The sequence below is a fragment of the Peromyscus maniculatus genome, chromosome 4 (assembly GCF_049852395.1).
Source record: "Peromyscus maniculatus bairdii isolate BWxNUB_F1_BW_parent chromosome 4, HU_Pman_BW_mat_3.1, whole genome shotgun sequence".
Lineage (NCBI taxonomy): Eukaryota > Metazoa > Chordata > Mammalia > Rodentia > Cricetidae > Peromyscus > Peromyscus maniculatus.
The window spans coordinates 48560667-48575575 of NC_134855.1; positions in this window are offsets into that span (position 1 = coordinate 48560667).

The following is a 14909-nucleotide window of genomic DNA, read 5'->3' on the forward strand; positions in this document are numbered from 1 at the left end:
AAATAACTGCACCCATACAAACTTATCCCACTCAACTCGCAATAAATGTTCCTGCTCAGATTCTCTTAGATAAACTCCCTGCTCAGATTCTCTTAGATAAACTCCCAATGGCCATGGAGTCTCTAACACCAGCTGAGCCATGTGAGAATTGTGAATGGGGAATGTCTGAGCGGAAAGAGATAATAGGTACAACTACAATTAAAATGTTTTTTCTTTTCAAATTTTGCAAAAGCATAGGATAGCATGAGTATGTGACTAGATAGGAGTGCATAAAATTGAAGGTCCTTGAAGATCAAACCTTATAGACTGTCTTAGTTAGAGTTTCTATTGCTGTGAAGAGACACCATGACCATGGCAACTCTTATAAAGGAAAACATTTAATTGGGGCTTGCTTACAGGTCTGTTATTGTCATGGTGGGAAGCATGGTGGCATGCAGGCAGACATGGTGCTGGAGACGTAGCTGAGAGTTCTACTTCTGGACTGGCAGGCAGCAGGAAGAGAGAGTGACATTGGGTCTGGCCTGAGACCTCAAAGCCTGCCCCCAGTGATACACTGCCTCCAACAAGGCCACACCTCCTCCAACAAGGCCACACCCCTCCAACAAGGCCACGCCCCCTCCAACAAAGCCACGCCTCCCAGTAGCGCCAGTTCCTGTGAGCCTAGGGAGGGGAGCTATTTTCATTCCAACCACCACATAAACGTCCCACTGTAGTTTCCTCTGCCAAGTACAGGGCCAAGGGCAAAACAGGTTCCTAGAAGCTTGAAACTGTACAAAGACTAATTCAGATGTGTGAAACTGGGGAGGAGGGCAATAATGTTGAAAGGGGCTGGGAAGGAGCGGATGTGTTGAATCAGGGATTACAAGTCAGGGATTGTCTATGTGCTTTCATTATAACATGTGTTCTGGGAGGGAAATAATAGGCTCCTCCAGTTAGAAACAGTTGAGTGACTAAATCTTAACAGCTCTGAAAATAGCTTTACAGCACATACCTCATCGTCTCTCCTTGCTGCCTGGAAGCAAGGAGAGGGGCTTGCAAATCCCATGGGCACTAAGGGGGACTTCCTCCTGCCTTCTGGCCTCATTTGGGAAATCCTCACAGACACTCAGTGTCAGGGCCCGGATGAGCGTCACCGTCATTGGAGACAGTCTTTAACAACTCGGGTATGATGAGGCCTTTCTCACCGCCAGATCAGGGCTGAAGTTCTCAGGTTCATCAAATAGAGATGTGAGAAGGAGCTTTAAAAATGTAATTGGCACTCACACGCACCATCGGGAGGACGCCTGCACAGACTGTTCAGGGAGAGCTGATACCAAAAGGGATTGACATTTCCAGAACTGGAGAGAAGAACCTTAGACTGCATGTGGAGACACACTCCGTCCCAGTAGTTTGATAGCCTACCTGGAAAAGAAAAGAAAAAAAGCTGTTTGTTTTACCTTTTCTCTTCTGGCTTAGACTCTGATGGGGCAGCCCCAGCTTGATAAGGGAAAAGATGTAGTTAGGTTGGGAATTAGAAGTGGGTGTCAGGGTTGGCTAATAAGCAAGTCTAAAGGTTTAGAAACTAAAGCTAATAAAAAGATACACGAAAGATAAGGAGTCATGAGTAGGAGCACTAGAAACTTGCCCAAGACAGAGGACAATTCTTTAGAGTGTACTTCGTAGTTTCTTCAAAATTAGGTAGCTCTTCCCAGTCATTTCAAATTCCCACATGAGAAGTATTTATTCTCTCTCTCCCCACCCTCTCTTTCTCTTTCTCTCCTACACACACACACACACACACACACACACACACACACACACTACATATATGAGACAAGGATTCACATAGCCCAGGGTATCCTTGACCTTTCTATGTAGCTGAACTTGAATTCAGGTTCCTTCTGTCTCCACCTCTGAAGTGTCGGGATCACAGGTGTACATCACCATTCTGAGTTTTCTGAGGTGCTGGAGTTCGGACCCAGGGTCTTTAGAACACTAAGAAAGCAGACTGCCAATTGAGCAACACCCACAGCTGTGAGACTGCTGTTGCTGGATGTCTTACCTTCTGAACTCCCTTCTTGTGCTTGGAGGATCCTATTTTCTGTCTTTCTGGAAACAGGGTCTGCTGTTTAAAATGCCACTTTAGAAGCAGACAATGCCAGATCTTCACTTCCCTGCTCTTCTGCTGGAAGCCGGTAAGATCCATAACACGGGCAAAACCCCTTAGGAATACCTCCTGTGACCCGGACATAGGTGCTGTGGAGGACACCCCACCTCCACACACACACACCAGCCGCAGTCAGCCAGTTCGTTTCTGTAGTATGAAACTCGTGACCAGATTGTAGCTTCCAATACGATGGTCACAAGTAAAAGTCTATTTTGGGGGGCTTGAAGGGCACTGAGAAATTTATGGAGTTCTCTCAAGTATTTAAATATGAATTTGTGCTCCATGCTTTTGCTTTAAAACAACATTGGCAGCTGTTTTGATCATTGATCCTCAAAATAGCCTAAAACTACTTCATAGCACAGGAGACCGAGGCCCAGAGCCTAAGTGCTCTGCTTAAGCAGCAAAACCCATTCAAAGGCAAAGCTGGAAATGAGGAGCTGCAGCCCTGGGACCTCCCCTTCATACATGATCATAAGAAGCACACAGAGAAAGCTAGGTCACCAGAATGTCATCTCCAAAAGGACCAGAAAGGAACATCCAGCATGAACGCCATCTAAGGCAGCCGCTGTGTCAAGGAAGCCACCAAACTGCAAGACAGGACCAGGACTTGGGAGTCCACCAGCTTTATTGCCTGCAGCCAAGCCAAGACATCCCTCTTTCTACCAGCCAGCTTAGACTGTAAGCAACTGTGAAGGCAGCCACAAGACAACTACTTATTGACTTTTCCCTAACAATGGAAGCCCTCTTGCAGGATGGGAAGACTGTAATCAAAACATTTTGTGTGAAAAAAGAATTTTTGTTTTTGGTTTTAGTTTTTCGAGACAGGTTTCTCTGTGTAACCCTGGCTGTTCTGGGACTCACTCTGTGGACCAGGCTGGTCTCAAACTCAGAGACCCGCCTGCCCCTGCCTCCTGAGTGCTGGGATTAAAGGCGTGTGCCACCATCACCCAGCTCATATGAAAAATTTTTCAAAAAAAAAAAATACATTTTAAAAGAATGATCCCTGGCTGTAATCTCAGCACTGTGGAGACTGAGGCATGAGGGCTGCCAATAGTTGGAAGCTATCTTAGGATACATGAGTTCGAGGCTAGCCTGGGTTACAGAGTGGGGCCCTATCTCAAAAACAAACAAACAAACAAACAAACAAACCACAAAAGACCTATGGCTTGTCGTGGCACTGGTACCAGTATTCAGGAAGCTGAGACAGGAGAATTGTGGGTTTGAGGCTCGCCTGGGTTTTATACTTGGACCCCTGTCAAGAAAGAAAGAGCTGGGCATAGTGGCACACACCTTTAATCCTAGCACTCGGAGGCAGAGGCAGGTGGATCTCTGTGAGTTCGAAACCAGCCTGGTCTACAGAGCGAGTTCCAGAACAGCAAGGACTACCTAGAGAAATCCTGTCTCCACGCCCTCCCCCCCCCCCGCCCCGAAAAAAAAAGGTCAGGTAAAAGGAGGGAAGGAGGAATGGAAACTTCTGTCAAGGGAGGCTACTTATAGCTAAAGCAGTCAAGGAGTAATAATCAGGGGAGCTTTCTGGTAAAACCCCCCAGGACATATCCACACCAAATAACATACTCAAGACAAATGTACTCTGCAGAATCCACTCTCGCTTCCACAGAAGGCTGCAGCTTCAGGTGCAGACGCAGCTCTGCGGAGCAGCGTCACTGGAAGAGTCATAGCTCCCAGGATATCAGCCACACAACAGTAATGTGCGTTTAATGAGAATTTCAAGGAATGTTCCTTCATCTGGAAGAGGTGTGTCTGTAGGCAGTGAGTGCATTACTGCAGACAAACACCGAGAGTTCAGCTGTTGTGTTAAAAATAAAAGGTCGGCTTCCGTCTCGGAGCTTCTCAGAGACAGAGCACATTCACGGCGACACATAACACACGCTTTGGGGAGCTAGCCCTCTGGTAGACTATTTAAATTCAGGGTTGTTTTTTTTTTTCTGTTTCTAAATCTAGATTCAGATTTTGTTATTATTTGTTTTGTTTCCTTTCGTGAGACAGGATCTCACTATATAGCCCAGGCTGGCTTGGAACTAAATAGTGCAAGGCAGCCTTGAATTTGAGGTCCTCCTGCCTCAACCTGCTGAGTGCTGGGATTACAGGCATGAGCTATCACGCGGGGGCTTTGATTCATCTTACATGTCTGGCTGATAGTTTTTATGCTGTGTTCTTCAGGACGCAGGTAATACACTTCAGACTGAGCTCAGAGCAGAAGGTAAACACTGGTTGTGGTGGGCTGCCCAAGGCCGAGGACAAAGCTCAGACAGAGGGATTAGTTCATTTTCTTCTTTACAACAGACTTAACAATCAGATTTAGACTCACAGAATTACCACGAGGTTTTCAGGGGGCTCCCATGATGCCTAACATCTTAAGTTACCTCAGGACATTTGCTGAATTAATGACAGGCCTCGATCTGTTACTCACTGGGGTGAAATTCATGTTTCCTCTTTTGTCCCTTCTCTGCTGAGGGAGCCCCCATTACGTCGAACTGTTACAGGCTTCTCCTGGCTGCGACAGCTCTCTGTCATTATTTAGGATGTGCTTCTGAGGAGGAATGTTCCTCCAGTGGGAAATGCTTGATGTTTTCCTCATGATTCAGCTGGGGTTGTGGGCAAGGGGCAGGAGGACCCCGGAGACAAAGCACCATTCTCTTCCAACTGTATCAAGGGCACCCGGTGTAGTATAGCAGCGCGACTCACTACTATACCCATTTGGAAAAGTCACTTTTCCCCTCAAATCTTAGGTATGGTCTCCCACCTATCCATATGATCTCAGTTTGCTTTCTTTTCCAACGATTTTTTATATTTTTCAAAGTGAAATTGGAGATCAAATATCCAGAAGAGGACAGAGTCTTTAATGCAAGTGGGACTTCCGGTCCAGAACTCCTTCTCATGTAGGACCATGTATTGCCTTCTCCTTCCTCCCCTGACAAATCAAATCACCTCCCCCTTGTGAGACTCTTCTCATGATAGAATACAAACCAGGTGACGACTATCAGTAAGAGACAAGAAGAACCACCAATTGTGTCAATCACATTGTCCAATCCATGTTTTAGAGAGCTTTAGTTTGGCTAAATGTAGTGGTGATCCGTTTCTGTTGCTAAGCATTGCATTTGGATTAGGGAAGGTACTGGGTTTGAAAATGCGGAGTCTGGGTCTCATAGCGAAGTTCTTGGATGAAAAGATTCCAGGATGTCCTCGGCCTGAGCTCAGAAAGGTGTGTGCATTTTCCCGAGTCCCCTTTTTCAGTGAACCAATGGAGGGACCTGCTTTATCACTGTGCTGGTGTCTTGTGCACATTTCGTTTCTGTCAGCCGCAGCAGAGCTGAGCTATGACTGTGACTGCTCAGCTGTGTCTGTCTAAAGTCGTGTGACAAGGAAACAAACAGCTCGCCCAGATGAGCAAGGGCAATCTGCAGGAGAGAGACGCAAAAAATTCGACAGAACCCTTCTCTGTGAGGAGGAGACTGCAGCCCTAAATCAGACAGCTTTCTGTAGTCTCTGCTTGCTGGAAACAGTGGAAGGTAATACAGGCAAGTTTATGTAGAAAATTCTTCTCTGGCAGTTGAGGGAAAGCAGATTGGTTGTCTCGTCTCTCTGAAGATTATGGGTATGTGTCTTATGAAACAGGCCTGGACTAACCATACCAGTCAAGCTTCTTATTTCCCAATAATACACCAAAAAAAAAATGGGTCACTTAGACAGAAAAGGCATATGTATATAGAAATTGGATAGAGGGACCCACCATTTATTAGTGCATGGCCCAGCACTAAGCATAGTTTTTAAGTAGCTGGACATTTTTGAGATGTCTATGCAACTCACATTGCAGGGCACATAATAAAATGTCGGTGCACAGCCAGACCCATTAGGGTGCATTCTGCTTGAAGTGTGTTCACGCTGCTGTGGCGGAACGGAGTAGTTACAGCAAAGCCTAAGATGCTAACCAGTGTCTCATTTGGTTCAATACCATAGCCTGGGTGGCGGTGAGGCCTTTAATCCCAGCACTCAGGAGGCAGAGGCAGGTGAATCTCTGTGAGTTCAGAGGCCAGCCTGGTCTACAGAGTGAGAGCCAGGACAGGCACCAAAACAGCATAAACTCTGTATCAAAAAAAAAAAAAAACCACACACACACACAAAGAAAAAGAAAAAGAAAAAAAAAGAAAGAAAAAAGAAACAAAAATGTGTTTTCTCACAGTTCTGAAAACAGAAAGCCCCAAATTCATGTGCATGGTTGATTTCTCGTGAGAGTTCTTTCTTTGATTGCTTTCCTGCTGTGTTCTAATGGAGTGGAAGGATACAGCTAATTCTCTGATACCCCATAACTCATAAGGGCTCTAACTCCATCATGAGGACCCAACTTCCTGACTTCGTCTAACCAAGCGCCTCCCCAAAGGGTCCACCTCCAACGACCATCACCTTGAAGGCCATGATGCTGACTTGTTAGGTTTGGAGGGGGAGGACACACGATTTAGTTCATAGTGCTTACTACACCATTACAGAAAAAGATGGCCAGTTTTTGTTTACAAAGAGACACAAGGACTCTCTCAGACAGCGGCTTTCAACCTGTGGGTCACAATCCCTTTGTGCGACGAATGACCTTTTCACAGGAATCACCTAAGACCACTGGAAAACACAAATATTTACATTATAATTCATACTAGTAGCAGAATTACAGTTATGAAGTAGCAACGAAAATAATTTTATGGTTGGGGGTCACCACAACAAGAGGAACTGTATTAAAGGGTCGCAGCGTTAGGAAGGTTGAGAACCACTGCTCTAAGAGGATAGCGTCTTGTTACTTGGTCCCACTAAACAAACTGTAAAAACAAGATGCAAAATGTTCAGCATTTTCTAGTTATATAACTACATTCTAGAACAAGGCTGAAGATGGTGTATTGTCATATGAGAATATCCAGAACCCAATGGCTTAAAAATTCACGATATCATATACCTAAAAATAAAAACCTACAAAAATAAATCAGTTGACGCTGTTAAAACACACAAACACACACACACACACACACACAGGTACAGGTATTACTGATAAGGATACTATCATTATGTCCGAGATACTTAAAAAGTTAGACATAAAAATATGTTAAATCAAATTTCTAGAGATTAAGAACTTTTGAAATTTGAGAAGACAATTACAACAATGGGATTCGAGGAAAAGATTTGTGAACTTGAAGACAAGATAACAGACGGCTCCTAAGAGCAAAGCCCAGGAAGAAACACTTTCCAAACGAGAAGGAAGCATGCCTGTGAACGGAGCGGCGACCTCAGAGTCTAGTACACATGCCACCAATGTCCTGCAGGTGTGGGGAAGGACACACAAACTATTTGAAGAAAGTAAAAGTTTTAAGCTTTGTTGAGAACCATAAACAAACAGATAGAAGAAACCCAATGAATCCCAAGCACAAAAAAATTCATGCAGGAAGCCCCACAAAATCATATCCCAACCAAATAGCTCAAAAACCAGTGATGAAGACAAAATATTTAAAAGCAGCCAGTAAAAACAGACAAATGTGCAGAAGAGCAAAGACAGGGATGGCCGGAGATTTCTCCCAAGAAACAGCACAAGGCTAAGACAAAGGAGTGACATCTTTAAACTCTGGAAAGAAAAAAATCTGTCGTCTAGGGACTTAGCCCAGGGAAAACATCTCCCAAGGAGGAAGGTGAGTCAAAGACAGTTCTGATATAGAAAAGCTGAAAGAATACATCACTAACAGACCTAACATGCAAGAAACCTAAAGGAAAAAAAAATTCAGGCAGAAGGGAAATAACACCAGATGGAAATACAGATATAGACAAAAATGGAGACTGGTAAAAGGGAGAACTGTGGGGAAAATGTGTAAGGTTGTTTTTCTTAAAATCTGAATATCTCTATAACTTTAAAAGATAATTGATGGTTTAAACAAAAATAACAATGCTTTGTGGGTATCATGGTAAACGCACAAGTAAAACATTGGAACCAATAGCACTCATACCAGGAGGAAGAAACGGAGGACATTCTGACCACAATCTTACACTATGTGACTAGCTGTATCCTAGGTGAATGTAACTTTTATACTTACATATGAAGATACATAATTATAATTTTATATATATTATAAGCCCTCAGACACCCACTAACATAGCAGCATTTTAGGGAGTAAGTTGATAAAAGAAGTAAAATAGACTCAAAACATACATTCATACAATTACAAAATGACATTGGTAAGCTGTGAAATAAAATAAAATAAAGGAGATCAGGAATATATAGGTCAAATGGAATCTGAGCATCGTGGCTTATCTCTATAATCCTAGCATTTGGGAGACTGAGGCAGGAGGATTAGCACAAGTGTGAGATCAATCTGTGCTACATAATGAGTTCCAAGATGGCCTAGTCTGTGATATAAAACCCTGTTTAAAACAAAGCACAAGGGATCAACAGGTTTATAGAAAACAAACAGCAAGATGGCTAATTAGGACCTAACCATATGAAATGTAAATGGACTAAACATTGTGATGAAAAGACAGAGATCAGCTGGTCATGGTGGTGCACGCCTGTAATCTCAGCTCTCAGAAGGCTTGTGCAGGAAGATTGTGAGTTCAAGGCCAGTTTGGGGTATACACTGGTAGGTTTCAGCAGTCAATGTGACACAACCAAGATTTACTTGGGGAAAGAGTCTTTTTTTTTTTTTTTTTTTATGGTTTTCTGAGACAGGGTTTCTCTGTGTAGATTTAGAGCCTATCCTGGAACTCACTCTGTAGCCCAGGCTGGCCTCAAACTCATAGAGATCAGCCTGCCTCTGCCTCCCAAGTGCTGGGGTTAAAGGTGTGCGCCACCACCGCCCAAAGGGGAAAGAGTCTTAATGAGGCATTGTCTTGCTGAGACTGGCCTGGGGCGTGTCTGTGGGGGATTATGTTGATGGTTATCTGAAGTGGGAAGGCTGGGCCCTGAACTGTGTAAGAGTGAAGAAAGCTAGCTTACTGGGTGTAGCAGCCGGCAAGCCACAATGATGCTTTACTTTCTCTGTACACTTTTTTAAAATTATTTATTTTTATTAAGAATTTTTTAAAATTTATTTTACATACCAATCAAAGGTCCCCTTTTCTCCCCCCACCCCCACCCCATTCTCTCCAGTCTCGTCGCCTCCCTTCCATTCCCTCTTACAAGAAGGTAAGGCCTCCCATGGGGAGTCAGCAGAGCCTGGTACATTCAGTAGAGGCAGGTCCAAGCCCCTCCCCCTGCCTCAAGGCTGTGCAAGGTGTCCTACCACAGGTAGTGGGCTCCAAAAAGCCTGTTCATGCACCTGGGATGGATTCTGATCCTACTGCCAGGGGGCCCTGTAAGCAGATCAAGCTACACAACTGTCTCGCTTATGTAGAGGGCCTAGTCCAGTCCCGTGGAGGCTCCACAGGTGTTGGTCTAAAGTTCATGAGTTCCTACTAGTTTGGTTTAGTTGTCTCTGTAGGTTTCCCCATCATGATCTTGATGACCCTTGCTCATAGAATCCCTCTTCTCTCTTCAACTGGATTCCTGGAGCTCAGCCTGGTGCTTGGCTGTGGATCTCTGCATCTGCTTCCATCAGATACTGGATGAAGGCCTCTATGACAGTTAGGGTATTCACCAATCTGATTACTGGGGTAAGCCAGTTCAGGCACCCTCTCCACTATTGCTAGTAGTCTAAGCTGGGGTCATCCTTGGGGATTCCTGGGAACTTCCCTAGCACCCAGTTTCTCCCTATCCCCATGATGTCTCCCTCTATCATGATATCTCTTCCATTGCTCTCCCACTCCATCCTGTTCCAGTTCAACCATCCTGTTCCCTTATATTCTCACCCCCATCCCCTCCCTGTACTCTTGAATATGGATATGGTATGACCTGCTGTCTTAGACTCCTTCCTCTGTGATGTTGCTGCAATTATGGACTATAACCTGGAATTCTAAGCCAAATAAACTCCTTCCACTGCTAAATTGCATTTAGTCGGAGTATTTTATTACAGTACCAGAAATCTACCAAAGTAGAACAGACTGTCTAACAAGACTCTGTGTCCAAACAAGCAAAAATAAAATGAAATAAAAAGTATTCATGAACACACACACCAGAGAGAGAGAGAGAGAGAGAGAGAGAGAGAGAGAGAGAGAGAGAGAGAGAGAGAGATTAAATAAAAATAAAACCCAAAGTAAACAGAGAAAAGAAATGATAGAAATCAGACAGGAGATCTGTAAATAGAAAACAGAAAACCAGGAGGAAAAAAAAATCCAAAATCCAACTAATTATTTCTGTTTTGGAAGAAGGTTTTTTAGAAGACATATGATAATGAACTTACCATATATATATATATATATGTATATATATATATATATATGTATGTATATATGCTTGGCGCTGTTAGTCATTTGAAAAATCAAAACCAAAATCACACCTAATGGACAGTTAAAGCTAAAAAGACTGACCATGCTGGAGATGTAGCTCCATGGGGGAGTACTTGCTTAGCATGTGCAAGGCCCTGAATTTAACCCACAGTACCACACAGCAGAAAAAAAACAACCAACACTGACCATCCCAGGTGCTAGAAAGAAGGTAGAAGATCATGAATACCTAGGTTCTGCTGGTTGGAATATGAAGGGTGCAACGATTTTGGAAAGTAACTTGTTAGATTCTTTAAAAGTGACACATTCCATTGCATTAATCAGCCATTCACTTGTAGGTATTTACCCAAGAGAACAGAAAGCACACGTTTTTTACAGACTTGGACATGAATGTGTTTAATCTCTTCTTTTGTAACAGCCCCAAATTAGAAACGACCCAAATGCCCATCGATAGGCAGGCAAACTTATGGGTCTCCTCACCCTTCATGGAGTTACAGCCAGCACTCCCAGCCTATAGCAGGGTTAAAAAGAGCAGATTTATTTAGATGGTTTTACTTAACAATCGTTCAGAAATGAAAACCCAAAGACCCAGGGAAAGCTGCCATAAAAAGGAACCAATTAAGCTTGGTGTGGTGGTGCACACTTGTAATACCAGCACTTGGGAAGTGGAGGCAGGAGGGTCATAATTTCAAGGCCAGCCTGGGCTACATGGCTACATAGCAAGACCTTGTTTTCCAAACAACTCCCTTAATGAAAAAAAAAAAAAAAAAAAAAAGGAAGGAAGAAGACAAGAACAAGATTATGTATAGTAGGAGTTCATTTATACTACAGTCTAGAAAGTGGAAATTGATCTGTAGTGACAGAAAATACATTCGTGGCTTCTGGGAGATGGGAGATGGGGAGATACAGCAGGGGGAAAAATTACAAAGGGGGAGGAGGAGGAAACTGTGTGTGGGGTGGATGTTTCCACTCTCTTGATTGAGGTGATGATGTTATAATTACATTCTCATGTCAAAACAGATCAAACAATACATTTCAAGTATATGTTATTTATTGTGTATCAATTACACAATAATAAAGATGTCAATCATGGCTATTGTTCCAAAGAATCTAGCACTACCTCCACTGAGTCCTCTGGTCTTGGGGTCATTTCCCCCATATATATATATAAACACATATATATGTAGATAGATAGATTGATGAGAGAGACTGGACATGACATGGGCTTTTGAAACTTCAAACCCACCCCCAGTGACACACCTCTTCCAACAAGGCCATACCTCCAAATCTTTCTCAAACAATTTTATTAATTGGGAACCAAGCATTCAAACATGAGCTATTGGGCGGGTGGGGGTGGGGTGGGGGAGGTGGGGGGGTGGGAGTAGGAGGGTATTCTTTAGTCCTGAGAATGGGTTGGCTAACAAACTGGTAGGGGTGTTTTTGATGTGTTTGTTTTTTTATTTATTTTTGTAGTTCGGGAGAAGATACAGGCCTGCTCTCTTCCCAGTCTTTGCAAGAACGCAAGGGGATGGGAAGGAAGGGAGTCAGGGTATTCAGTGTTCACACATTCTCCCAGGCCTCTGGGGCCGGTTTCTTCATTTGCCTTTATGGAAACATCAAGGGTGAGAGCAGGATTTCTAAACCAAGTGGGGCACTTGCAGATGCTCCTGTCTCTTGGCACACGTGTCTTCTGAGAAAGGACAAAGAGATTATGTGCCTCGCTTAAGAACAATAGGCCGTGTCACAGCCTGTTAATTCCACGGCTTCCCAAGAGAAGAAAGAATTTTTACAATGAGATGTCAGAGGGTCTCCCCATGACAACCTTCCTCTGTATTTAAGCCAGTGTGCTCCACCTCCTAGGGTACCATGCCTTATCTCTAACTGTGGGATGGGAGGTTTTGTCTTATTAAAAGAATCTCAGGCATGGCAAGAATGGAAAGTATTTTGGTTGGGTGGGGTGGGAGGTGGAGTGAAGTCACATGATTGCATACTTCAGTGGTGTAGGGAGGAAACTTAGAGTTATCCTAACTACTGCCAGCCAGTATGTACCAGAAGCTATTAGCTTGCCAGAGGCATTTGGTGTCTAGTGCAAGTAAACTGTAGGCAGACGACCGAAGGAGCCCCAACAGCCAGTGGGTAGCAGTTAGGCTGCATCCCCCGGCTCCAAAGCCTCCCTCCCAACAGGCCACATAGAGGCTGGAGTGTAATGTGATATGTGAGTTCCCACTCAACAAACTTCCCTGCTTTTTATCAAATCTGGCCAGTGTATTGAGTGATTTTCCTCCTCAGTGTGGCAAAAATACCTGACAAAAATACCGAAGGGGGGGGGGCAGGACTTCTTTCTAGTTCTTTCTGTACCTCATGGGAGGTACAAAAGGAAGGCTGGAGTGACTGTGCCATCCACAGTGAAGGGATGACAGCGGAAGAGGAAGCGGAGAAAACATGGACCGGAACCGGAAGTGGGTCTAACCTTCAAAGCCCTGTCTGTAGGGACCTACGTCCATCAGATAGATCTCAGGTCCCAAAGGTTTCACAGCCTACCAAGACAGCACGACCAGTTAGAAACCCGATTTTCAAACGTGTGGGGCTGTGGGAGACATTTCTGACTCACACAGGAAAGCTGTCTTTCTGGTCTTCTGCACATATGGAAGGAGGAAGTCCCTTCCATGCAGTTGTCCAGGACGGCAGTCCACATTGCTAGCCTGAAACCTGCCAGGAAAACAGCCTTTGGTCTCAGTCCTCAGGAGACTTGGGAGACCTAGACAATGGATGGAAATAAACAACCTCCAGTAAGGTTGTCTCTCCTCAGAAAGGACACCGTGGAGAAGATTTCCAAGATCTGAAGAGAATGAATGAACATGCTACTTTTATGTCCTTTACTTGGTTGACAATTGTGTTGGCTCTAGTTACCTGTTGACTTGACTGTGGTGGTTTGAATGAGAATGACATGCCTCCCCCCGCAAACCCCCGCCCCCATAGGCTCATGTTTGAATGCTTGCTTCCCAATTAATAAAATTGTTTGAGAAAGATTTGGAGGTATGGCCTTGCTGGAAGAGGTGCGTCACTGGGGGTGGGTTTGAAGTTTCAAAAGCCCATGTCATGACCAGTCTCTCTCTATCAATCTATCTATCTACATATATATGTATATATTGATGGGGGAATGTCTTTCTGTGCTCTGTGAATATGTTTTGCTCTGACTGGTTGAAAGTTAAACCCTTCCTTTTTGAATAGGAAGAGAAGGAGAAGTGATGGGGGAATGTCTTTCTGTACCCTGCGAATATGTGTTGCTCTGATTGGTTGATTAATCTACCCTTTCATCCTACCATATCTATATTCTACATATATATAAAATCTGTCTTTCACTTCATCTCTATCGCTGCCTGCTGTCTGCAGATCAGGATGTAAAGCTCTCAGCTACTGCTCCAGCACCATGCCTGTCTGCTTCCCACCATGATGATCATGGACTCACCCTCTGAAACTATAAGCAAGGCACCAATTAAATACTTTCCCTTATAAGAGTTGCCATGGTCATGGTGTCTCTTCACAGCAGTAGAGGAACACTGCCTACTGTGTGACAGTGACACAATGTAGAATCTCTTGGGAATAGAGTCTCAATAAACAATGGTTTGGGTTGAGTTGGCCTGTGCATATACCCATAAGCGATCTTCTTCACTGTGTTAACTGAAGTGGAAAGACTCACCCTGAATGTGGGTGGCACCATTTCATGGGCTGGGCCCTGAACCTGATGAAAAGGAGAGAGCCAGTTAAGCGCCAGTAAGCGTGCCGGCAAGCATCGGTCTCTGCCCCTGATTGTGGATGTGGCCAGCTGCTTTGACCTCCCTGCAGGGATGGACTGCCACCCAGACTTTCGAGATGAACGAACGCTCTCCAGGAAAGTTGCTTTTGTCAGGATATTTTATCAGCAACAGGAAATGGAGCTAAGACAATAATATTTGGGGCTGGAGAGATGGTTCAGTGGTTAAGAGCACTGGCTGCTCTTCCAGAGGACCCAGGTTCAATTCCCAGCACCCACATGGCAGCTAAATAATCTCTGTAACTCCAGTTCCAGAGGACCTGACATCCTCCTTTGGCCTCCACAGGTGCTGCATGCACGTGGTCCACAGACACACGTGCAGGCAAATCACCCACACACATACAACCAACATAAATTTAAAGCCTTTTTTTGAAAGACAGCAACACTAGGCTAGTTTATTCTTTATGGCAGACCATTGGCTCTGGAAATCCTCCCAAGATAAGGAAACATCAGACGTCAGTGTAGGGATGGATGGGACAGGCCCTTTTCTTATCCATTGCAAGGGACGCAATCCTAAGACAAGACGGATTAACAAGGGAAAACTGAACAGACTCACTTAGCCGAAGTTTTATGTAGCACCTGAAC